The sequence below is a fragment of the Silurus meridionalis genome, chromosome 16 (genome assembly GCF_014805685.1).
Source record: "Silurus meridionalis isolate SWU-2019-XX chromosome 16, ASM1480568v1, whole genome shotgun sequence".
NCBI classification, from domain to species: Eukaryota; Metazoa; Chordata; class Actinopteri; order Siluriformes; family Siluridae; genus Silurus; species Silurus meridionalis.
The window spans coordinates 1,512,501-1,524,033 of record NC_060899.1 but is presented as its reverse complement, the minus strand read 5'-3'; the positions used below and the strand labels follow the sequence as shown (position 1 = coordinate 1,524,033).

Sequence of the window (11,533 nt, the reverse complement as noted above, 5' to 3'; positions counted from 1 at the left end):
AGAGAGAGAGAGAGAGAGAGAGAGAGAGGGGCGAGTCGCCAAACTGGAGGAGTAGATTTATCATAGTTATGGCTTTCCTAGGCATCCATTTTCCTCAAGGCCGATGACAGGTAGTATCTGCACAGGACCCGGTATTGATTGACGGCCCGGTTTCCCGCTCAAATGGACCCGATAAGGCGCCTCGACGTGACTCCATGATCGCATCGCAGTCTGTTGATGCTACAGATGCAAAACACGTGAACCTAAACCAACGGAACCACAACATCTGGCTTCAGGGTTAAAATCTGACGCTTCCTGTCTACTCCCTCAGAGGCGTTTATTCCTCTTATACCGACAACACGACATCGTCTTTAAGCCCCGCCCTCGGGGGAAATATAAAAATAAAATTTTTCATTAACCTATTACAAAACAGATTGTACGATATTATAATAATCGGTAGCATAATTAAAAAGCTAGCTAATTCAAGACATTAACATCTGCAAAATGTTTTTGTAAATTGCTAGCAAACCTAACATTAGCTGGCTAACTCTGTAAATCTCTAGCATGCCCAGCATTAGCTGACTAACTCTGTAAATTGTTAGCAAACCCAACATTAGCTGGCTAACTCTGTATTTCGCTAGCAAACCCAACATTAGCTGGCTAACTCTGTAAATCTCTAGCATGCCCAGCATTAGATGACTAACTCTGTAAATTGTTAGCAAACCCAACATTAGCTGGCTAATTCTGTATTCCGCTAGCAAACTCAACAGTAGCTGGGTAACTCTAACAAGCCTAACATTAGCTAATCTTTACTTTACTAAGCTAGCTATATTTGGTACGTAATTTCATTAATTGATGATTTTACAGGGGCGGAGCTTAATTACATTTTCAGCCTGATGATCTACGCTAGCAAACTGAACATCATCTACTTTCTGGTAAATGACATATATTTCCATTTCTCTTAAACAAAACCAATTTGCCAGTGATTGCATTTCAAATGTATTAATTCACGAGATCTTGCAGTTTTTATCCATTTATGGCTACTTTTAATGTTGCAGAACTTTCCGGAAACAAGTTTCGGTTCTTGCATTTTAGCAGCTATAAACAGTCTTTCCTCACGTTCTTTCTTTCTTTCTTTCTTTCTTTCTTTCTTTCTTTCTTTCTTTCTTTCTTTCTTTCTTTTTCTTTCTTTCTTTCTTTCTTTCTTTCTTTGATAAACCTCCTTCACCATATAAAGAACAACGCAGTAAGAAGCATTAATTTACGCTAAAGTTGTTATATAAAATTTATCTAACTAAATACACTATGTATGTATGAGCAAAAGTTTATGCACCCCGACCATCATGACCATTTACATAGTTCTTCTCCAAACTTTTACCACAAACTTGAAAGCGGTCTGTTTTTATCCATTTACAGCTGAAAGTTGGTATGGAGGCTTTCAATTGTGGAATTGCACTCCTCAACCTCCTCAACCTTCTCAACCTCCTCAACCACAGTGAACTCCTTTGGGATGAACTGGATCTGAAGCCTCGTCACCTTCTCCGACATCAGCGTCTGATCTCAATTATTAGCTAAATGATCACTATTTCCTACAGAGACGAGTGGAAAGACTTCACAGGTGAAAAGAGTGGACCTTATTATAACAAGGAAAGAGCATGAAGGTCCTCAAACTCGTAGGAATGTGGTGCTCATGAACTTCTGTGAAATTTCTTCTGACCATATAAGTGCATTAATCAGAATCTCATTGGTGCACAAACAGGAAGTGATGAAAGAATTAAAAAAAGGTGGTGTTTATGGGGTGTTTAAATAGTCTGAGTGGAATACAGGAAGCAGGTGTGTTGGACGTCAGGTGAGAGTGTGAGATGTAATATCCGAGCAGGATTTGTCATTCGGAACGCCAGATCTTGGAAATAAAAACAAAGAATTCAGGTTTTGTGTTGTGCTGAAATTGAAAAACATTTTTAATTAAAAAAAAAATTTGTACATTTTAAAATTCAAAAATGTAATATGCAAATTAACATAGTAGTTAGCGTAATTTAAACTGGGATACGCAAAAGTATTACACCCGACTTTTCCAGCCTGATGTGGTTCTTCCACAAAAAAGTTGAAGGCACGCGACTGTTCCAGTATTATGATGCACAAATCCTGTGCACAAAGCCAGCTCCATGAAGATCTGCTTTCTATGGGTTGGAAGATGCAGATCTCCTGCTACCTGACTTTACTGACACTTTTGTGGCTGAATGAATCTTCATAAAATCTAGAGGAACACCTTTCCAGAAGAGTGGAGCTCATAATAATGAGCAAAAATGGCAAATGGCAAATCTATGTTTATTGTAATAAAAGAAACTGTGTATACTAAAATTGATTTACCTGAAAAAATCTCTCAGTTCTTGTTTCCTGAACATCAGGAGCTAGACAGCAAAACAAAGCATGAACAAAAGCTCAGCAGCAGCAGCAGACGGCCTCAGGTTCTGGCACACGTCTCGGCTGCTCACATAATTAGTCATCAGAAATGAGAGACGTAGCGAGTCGATTAGCGTTTCTGCTTGTTAGACAGATTGTGTAAACGCTGTCACGAAGGCCTGGGAGATGTTTACTGCAGCGCACGCGCCTCGGAAGTCTCCAAACCGCCGGATTTTTCCGTCCACTCTTTCTGCTGATTATTAGTTTTGATAATGTGGAGTGTTTATTTGGGACCGAGTCACTGACACTGCTTTTTGATGTTTTCATTCTAGACTTTTTTCTCCTGATGTCCAGAGATATCTTTTGAAACTGCTGTGGAATGGGATGGGAATTTTTTCTTAGAAAAAACAAAAAGAAGAAAATCCAGTAAAAATTAAAATTTATTTTCATTGAAATTCTGGAAAGTCTGGAATTTGATGTAAAGGTATGAAAAAGATCATACATGCTCTCCTTCTCTCTCTCTCTCTCTCTCTCTCGCTCTCTGTGTGTGTGTGTGTGTGTGTGTGTGTGTGTGTGTGTGTGTGTGTGTGTGTCCAGAATGTAAATGAAATCATTGTGCGGGTTTGTGTGGTGGAATTTCCCATGGAGGTGTCGGTCCTCTTTCGGAACGTTTCCAGCGTTCCCGGTGATTTTCCGCCCTGAATCAGCTGAAACACTGTAACTCCAAACATGCAGCCAAAATCCTGGTGATTACAACCAAACCGATTTATCATCACTCAGTTAGTGTGTGGTGTGTGTTTTTGCTCCTGCAGCTTCAGAAGAAATCCTATTCCAATGGTTCTTGAAAGGTTTTAGCTCCAAAGATCCAGAACAGCTCATTGTATACTGTACACACCAAACTGCTCACTTTACTGTGGTCCAGGATCAACCCTCACAATCATCTCATGTTGTGTCATATTGTGTGATGCATGATAGCATGATGTATATTGTATTGTATTGTCCAAACCATCTCAATCGGGCCTCTCTGACTTTTCGGGACAAGGTGAGGGAGGTGAGTTTGAGATGGTTTGGACGGTGCAGAAGAGTGACATGGGGTATATCAGTAGGAGAAGCTGAGGATGGAGACACCAGGAAGGAGGATGCTGATTACACTGTATATGTTCATGTTGTTTACAGTATAGATAGATAGATAGATAGATAGATAGATAGATAGATAAATATATATAAAATATATATATATATATATATATATATATATATATATATATATATATATATATATATATTAGGGCTGTCAGTATATTTAATCGTGATAAATCGCATGAATGTTATGAGGTAACTCGTGATTATTCGCACATTAAGTCACCAAGTTAAGGCGATTAAAACTCAACATGCGCATATATAAATATTGATGCTTTATGCAAATGTGTGTTTATTATTAGTGAAACCGAACTCAACATGGGGCATGAAGAATAAAGAATTCTTGTAAATGTTTTAAAGTAATTATGGTGTTTCAAATTAAGTAAATCATCAGGACAATGATCGGAACTTTTTTTACGTTTCCACACGGACGGTTTTAATTGCCGGATGTGCCCAACATCTCGGATTATGGTGCTGATTTCAGACTCATCAATTTAGTGATTCAAAATAACTTTTTTATTTTCTGAGAAGTGTATTTATTTATCTGAGTAATGAAAGAACGTCATGTATAAATGTATGATGCATTGAAGCTTTTAATTTATATATTTTATTTTAATAAAAATGGTCAAACAGAAATGCACACTGCATTAATCCAGCATTAGTCAAATTAATGCTGTTAAATGTCGTACTCTGTATGAATGTGTATGTGACAAATAAAGTGTTATTTAATTTGATTTGATGAATATATCGTATCGTATTGTTTTGTATCGTATCGTATTTTATCGTATTGTCACTGCATCATCGCTTAAGAGTTGAAAGTCCTCACTAAAGATGTTCTAAAAGATAGATGTCTTGAATCACACCTTATTGTCATTTTAATTCAGGAATGAAACCTCTCTATCCTTTTTTTCCCTCTGTATTTTATTTATTTATTCATTGACGGTATTTGTCTCTGTCTCGCCCGGGCCGCGTGTGTACGGCGCCGGAATGACAGAACATCCCCGACTTCCGTTTTACATCAACTCATGACAGAAAGAAAAAAGAGGGAATATGAAATGGAGAGGGAAAGAGAGAGAGAGCGAATGAGAAAGATTGAGAGAAAGAAAGCGAGAGAGAAAATGAAAGAGAATAATGGGGGGCAGGGAGATTGGTGGTGGTGGTGGTGGGGGTTGGGGGTGCATATTAGGAATGAACCTATCAATCCTGGCTGCCTATTACACTGCGTGAGACACGTCTCGATACCACACTGCCTAGTTAATGCACTTGTTCCAATTTAATAAAACGTTGGTGAAGGTGGACGTGGACGAGGACGAGGACGAGGACGTGGAGGGTTATTGATTAAAGAAAATAGAAGTCTCTGCCATTAAAGTACAAATTATGTGAAGCGTTTAGCTGCACGTGAAGAGCCTTCAGATTACACACACACACACACACACTCACACACACACACACACACACACACACACACACACACACAGAGCTCGCATACTGACTCGAATTGAGTCGCTGCAAGCCACCACTCCAACGCTTACTGTCTTCCTCACACACACACACACACACACACACACACACACACACACACACACACACACACACACACAGAGCTCACATACTGACTCGAATTGAGTCGCTGCAAGCCACCACTCCAACGCTTACTGTCTTTCTCACACACACACACACACACACACACACACACACACACACACACACACACTTTTTGATTAATACTGAACAGTATTTATTTTATTTTGATTGTTATTTAATATTGTGCACACAATACACAATGACCTGACAAACAAACAAACAAAAACTAACAGAAAGACACACAAACAAACAAACAAACAGACACACTAACAAATAAACAAATAAACAAACAAACAGACAGACAAACAAATAAATAAACAAACAAACAGACAGACACACAAACAAATATACAAACAAATAGACAAACAGGCACACAAATAAATTAATAAACAAACAGACACACAAACAAATAAACAAACAAATAGACAAACAGACACACAAACAAATAAACAAACAGACACACAAACAAATAAACAAACAGACAGACACGCAACCAAATAAACAAACAAATAGACAAACAGACACAAACAAATAAACAAACAAACAGACACACAAACAAATGAACACACAAATACACAACTTTGTCAAACTTTCTTTGCTATCTGTTTGATTCTTTATTAAATACATTTTTTTTCATTTTATTCTTTTTCAATGTAATTTTTTTGTTTATCAACGACCTTATGTTCTCTTTTCACTTACAGAATAAAAAAACAGCTAATTGTGAGTGTAACTAATTTTCTAATGGAATTGTATCTGTTGTCATGGTAACCGTCTCCGGTGGCTCATCGTGTAAAAGACGATAATCATTTCTGCAAGAACATTACTGCTCTTATTGAAGAACAATTCATTCACAATTACAATATACTTAGTGCATGTAAGCGTACGTGCACGTGTGTGTGTGTGTGTGTGTGTGTGTGTGTGTGTGTGTGTGTGTGTGTGTGAAGGCTTTTGTTTTGTACAAGAAAGGCGTTGGGGGTTGAGGAGACCATCCACGGTAATTTACGTACTCCATGATGCAGACACTATAGTCTGGGAACCTCAGGCCACTGCCACACACACACACACACACACACACACACACACACACACACACACACACTTCTCATCTCTACCTGACAGGTCATTAATCTCTTGATATGAGGGAGAGATGGAGCTCTTTGTGTTGGTTGGGTGTCGGGAAGACGCTCTGAGCTTTATGAATTTTTAAAGTGTCTCCTTTTTCCTCCTCCTCCTGTTGTTGTTATTGTTGTTGTTGTTATTGTTGTTGTTATTGTTGTTGATGTTGTTGTTGATGAGGATGACACAGATTCACTGATGTTTTACAAAAAGAAACTCAGAACAACAGTTTCATCTTCATTCATCAGGATGTAACGAAAACGATGACGTCTGGAGCAGAACCATGAACATGAACATCACAGGAGAAATAAATCTACTTCCTGTTTCTGTCCTGAAAGAAGGAGTGAGGGGAAAAATGTCAAAAGAAAGAGAGAGGAAGAGATGAGGAGAAAAAGAGTTTAAACAGTTGTGTGTAGATAAAGAACAAGGTGGACGAAAGGAATTGGGGGAACTGATGGACGAGGAAAGTGAGAGAGGGAGAGAGAGAGAGAGGGAAGAGAGAGAGAGAGAGAGAGAGAGAGAGAGAGAGAGAGAGAGGGAAGAGAGAGAGAGAGAGAGAGGAAGAGAGAGAGAGAGAGAGAGAGAGAGAGAGAGAGAGAGAGAGAGAGAGACCTCTGTTCTAGACTGTATGTTATGTCATGTCTCTAATTATTAGGTTAATGAGATCCTCAATTGTGTCCCTCACACACACACACACACACACACACACACACACACACACACACACACACACACACGTGGTCAGAATGTGTGTATTTGACATTAATTAGCTTGTTGAAAAAATATGCATTTGTTTGTTTGTTTGTTTGTTAGTGTGTGTGTGTGTGTGTGTGTGTGTGTGTGTGTGTGTGTGTGTAGGCAAAATAGCAAGGTTTACTACTACATTGTCAAAATTTTGGCATCGATTGTTGTGAAAAGTGAGTGTGTGTGTGTGTGTGTGTGTGTGTGTGTGTGTGTGTGTGTGTGTGTGTGTGTGTGTTTATATGACGCAGTGTGTCATCTGGCAGCGTTTCCCAACAACCCCCCAGTGTGAGATGTGTGGGAGAGTGAGAGTGAGAGTGTGAGGTGAGTGTGTGTGTGTGTGTGTGTGTGTGTGTGTGTGTGTGTGTGTGTGCTGAATCAGCGGGAAACTGCTCCTAATCACCGCTGCTCGTCTGTTAATGAAGTTAATGACGAATGTGAGGAAAGGCGGAACGCTGAGAGAGGAGAAGTTCCACCACACTGCCTAGAACTTCTGTTCCCTCACTCCTCTCCTCTGCCCACTCATCCTCCACCAATCCCTCACTCCTCTCCTCCACCTGCTTGCCCTCCTTCGTTACATCTCCTATCTTCACATCTGCCTTTTAATCACTACCTCTCTTTTCTTGTCCTCCATTCAATCTCTACTCCATCCTCCTCTCTTTGTCCTGCTTTAATCCCTCACTCCTCTTCTCTACTCATCGAACTCTTCTCAAAATTCTTATCCTCTTTAAATCCTTCTTTCTCTACATTCCTTCACCGGCTCTTTCACCAATTATCTGTCACTCCTTTTATTTGTTATTCTTCAACCCCTTGTTTCTCTCCTTCACTTACCTGTTCTTCTTTAATCCCTCACTTTCCTCCCATACATTTATTTAATCCTCACTCCTCTCCTCAATTCATTCTTAAATCCCTCGCTCCTCTCCTCTGCTTGTTGATCTTTCTTCAATCCCGTCATCTCATTCATTCATTCTTTCATCCCTCACTCCTCACCACTCTTTACTCTTCATCCCTCCATCCTCTTCTCCATTCGTTCTTTAATCCCTCGCTTTACTTCTCCATGTGCTTTACCTTCTTTGATCCCTCCATCCTCTCCCCTCCATGCTCTCCTCCTCTATCAATTCTTCACTTCTTTCTTTTTTATTCTCCCATCATTTTCAATGATCCTCCATTTCCTGTAGTCGTCCCGTCGTTAGCACATGACAGCAGCGTTCAGGTTAATGAGAGGAGAGAAAAAAGGTGTTCACTCGTTCTCTCTCTCTCTCTCTCTCTCTCTCTCTCTCTCTCTCTCCATCACAATCCATTAGAGACAACGGGGTTTTGATTGGCCCCTTCGTCTATGCAGATTGAGATGTTTAAGAGGCAGGAGTTAATGCGGGCCGTGAGATATAAACGAGCCGTTTTGGTTAATCGTCTCAGACAGGCCTCAGGTGGAACCGCACTTCATTCCATCACACATCGTTTCTGTTCCAGACAACTTTCATTCAGAATTCCACATACGGCCTGAAAAAGAAATCATCAGATCATCAAATCATCAGATCATCAGACGCCACTAGACATCATTACATAATCAGACATCATTAAACTTCAGCAGAAATCATGGTCATTACATCATTCAACATAATCAGACATCATCATATGTCATCAGACATCATCAAACATAATTAGACATCAGACATCATTAGACAGATTAACAGGCCAGCAGACATCACCAAACATCATCAGACGTAATCAGACATCAGCAGACATCATCACGTCAGCATACCTCATCAGACATCATCAGATTTCCTTGGACATCATCAGATGTTATCAAACATTATTAGTGATCACCAAAAATAATCAGATGTTATCAGAAATCAGACACCAGCATACATAATCAGATGTCATCAAACATCAGACATCATCAGAAATTACCAGATATAATCTGATCCAATCAGACAGACACCTGCAAACATAATCAGATGTCATCAGACATCATCAGACACCAGCAAACATAATCAGATGTCATCAGACATCATCAGACACCAGCAAACATAATCAGATGTCATCAGACATCTACAGATATCACCAAACATAATTAGACATCATCAGACACCAGGAAAGATAATCAGATGTCATCAGACAACATCAGACTCCAGCAAACATAATAAAATGTCATCAGACATCAGACATCATCAGACATCATCAGACATCATCAGACATCAACAAACAAATAGATGTCATCAGACATAATCAGACACCAGCAATCAGACATCAGACATCTGATGTCATCACACATAAGCAGACATTATTATACCTTTCAACATTAGTAGACATCATCTCACCTATCATTCATCCCTCACTCCTCTCCTCCACCTGCTCTTCTATCATTCATCCCTCACCTCTCCTCCACCTGCTCACCTATCATTCATCCCTCACTCCTCTCCTCCACCTGCTCTCCAATCATTCATCCCTCACTCCTCTCCTCCACCTGCTCTTCTATCATTCATCCCTCACTCCTCTCCTCCACCTGCTCTCCTATCATTCATCCTCACTCCTCTCCTTCATTTTAAATATCCTTCTTTAATCCCTTACGCTTTTATCTCCTTTCCACTGTCTGCTTTCCCTCGTTTAACCCATCACACCTTTTCTTCGCTTGTTCTCCTATATTCCTTTACACTCCTCTCCTTCTCCCCTTCTCCACATCTCCATTAATTTCTTTTCTCGTATTCCTCTTTTCCCACTATTTCCTTTAACCTCAACCATCAACCCAGTCGTTTCAATTTCTTTCACTCGTTCGCAGCGTAAGCGTTTTATTCTTTCTTTTCTGTGTTTTTTTATTCTGGATTTTTGACTTTCAGACCCGACTGGAGGTTCATCTGAAGTTTTTTTTCCCACAGCTCTGGTTATGTAACAGTCATTAACCTGTGTATGTGTGTGTGTGTGTGTGTGTGTGTGTGTGTGTGTGTGTGTTGGACATCGAACAAAGATCTTTAACACAGGAAGTACACACGGCAATTTCCTGTTCTTCTCAACTGTCATTTTAGTGTCAGCCAGGTCCACACACATACACACACACACACACACACACAAAAACTCACACACACACACACACACACACAGGATCCACCTGTGCACTGCCCCCTTGCCGGCTCTTCATCTTGTCCTACAGCACTTTCCTCAGTGCTCAGCTCCGTGACCTTTTCCCAAACGAGCCAGAGGTCCAAAGCCATCGAGATCAGAAGTCATGGATGAAGAGATTTCCCCCAAAATCATTTCTGAAAAGAGGTCAAGACAAACAAGACAGTTTAGATTAGAAAGCGAATCCTTTATCAACTATGAACAGGAAGTACGAGAACATCTAATTCAATGCAGGAGGAAACTCAGCCGCATCATCCAGAGCGTGGAAACGGGACGAGGCTCCAGGGTGAAAGTTCATGTGATAATTAGATGATGGATGGAATGATTTTACAGTAAATGCTTCATCAGAACCAGAAGATCGGCTGGCGTTTTATTTCAGTGATACTCTGAGATCAGCTGCAATGTTAAAGGTATAGAGTAGGTTCCTCCTTCTCAATGCCTGATCTCCTCACAAACTCCTGACACCAAGCAGACTGACTCCTTTCTATCAGAACCAGCATGAACTTTTTCAGCAGCTTGTGTCACAGGAAATCTTTTCTGGAATCAGACCAGATGTAGCTTTTGCTCCTCACACATGTTTCTGAACATTGAGCATCCATAACTCTGTTACCTTGTGACTGGTTCTCCTTCCTTGGAGCACTTTTAGTAGGTTCTAATCCCTGCATAACAGGATAAAGAAAACCCAAAACTCAAAAGAGAATCCATCTCCATCTTCAACACCGAATGTCCATTCACTACAGTTGTATCGTTGTTGATGTTCAGTGATGGACCCTGCGCTCTGAGCCCAACTTTCCAACATTGCTACATGCAATATGCAAACAAAGATTGGAGATCTTGGTCTCTGGATCAGAAGGTCACAATTGCAAATACGAGCTGGGCCCTTAAGCAAGGCCCTTAAACCTCAACTGCTCAGGTGCAAGGTGCACTGAATATGGGCATCTGCCAGGATTCTTCCTGCTTCCAAAACGTTCACACTTCCAGAGTTTTCATGAAGATCCATGAAGTTCCTGAGCAACTCAAGAACTTTGAGGATGGATTTAAACTGAATTCAATACCAGCAGTACATTTACATTTACTAGACTCCCTTATCCAGAGCAACATACAACTGCAAGTTAAGGGCCTTGCTTAAGGGCCCAGCTGGGATTTGAACTTGTGACCTTTTGAACCAGAGACCAAAAGCACCAAGAGCTTGTCACATGTACATTACAGCACAGTGAAATTCTTTCTTTGCATATTGTGATTTCAGGAAAATTGAGTAGATCAGGTTAAGGGCCTTGCTCAAGGGCCCAAGAGTGGCAGCTTGGCAATATTTGGGCTTGAACCTACAACCTTCCGGTCAGTAACCCAAAGCCTTAACCACCACGCTACAATGGGTTCAGGACCACAGTTTGCATGAACAGTTCCATCTCTGAACCTCAACATGGTGATGGAACAGTAATGAATGGTCTGGTTC

The 11,533-nt window shown here is 40.4% G+C and overlaps 1 long non-coding RNA gene across 1 annotated transcript; it reads left to right on the top strand.

Moving 5' to 3' along the window:
• The first annotated feature begins 570 nt into the window (after nucleotides 1-570).
• LOC124399273 lies at nucleotides 571-1,836 on the top strand. Its single transcript, XR_006928193.1, has 3 exons — nucleotides 571-756; nucleotides 847-914; nucleotides 1,396-1,836. It is a non-coding gene; the product is annotated as an uncharacterized LOC124399273 (long non-coding RNA).
• The last annotated feature ends 9,697 nt before the right edge of the window (nucleotides 1,837-11,533 follow it).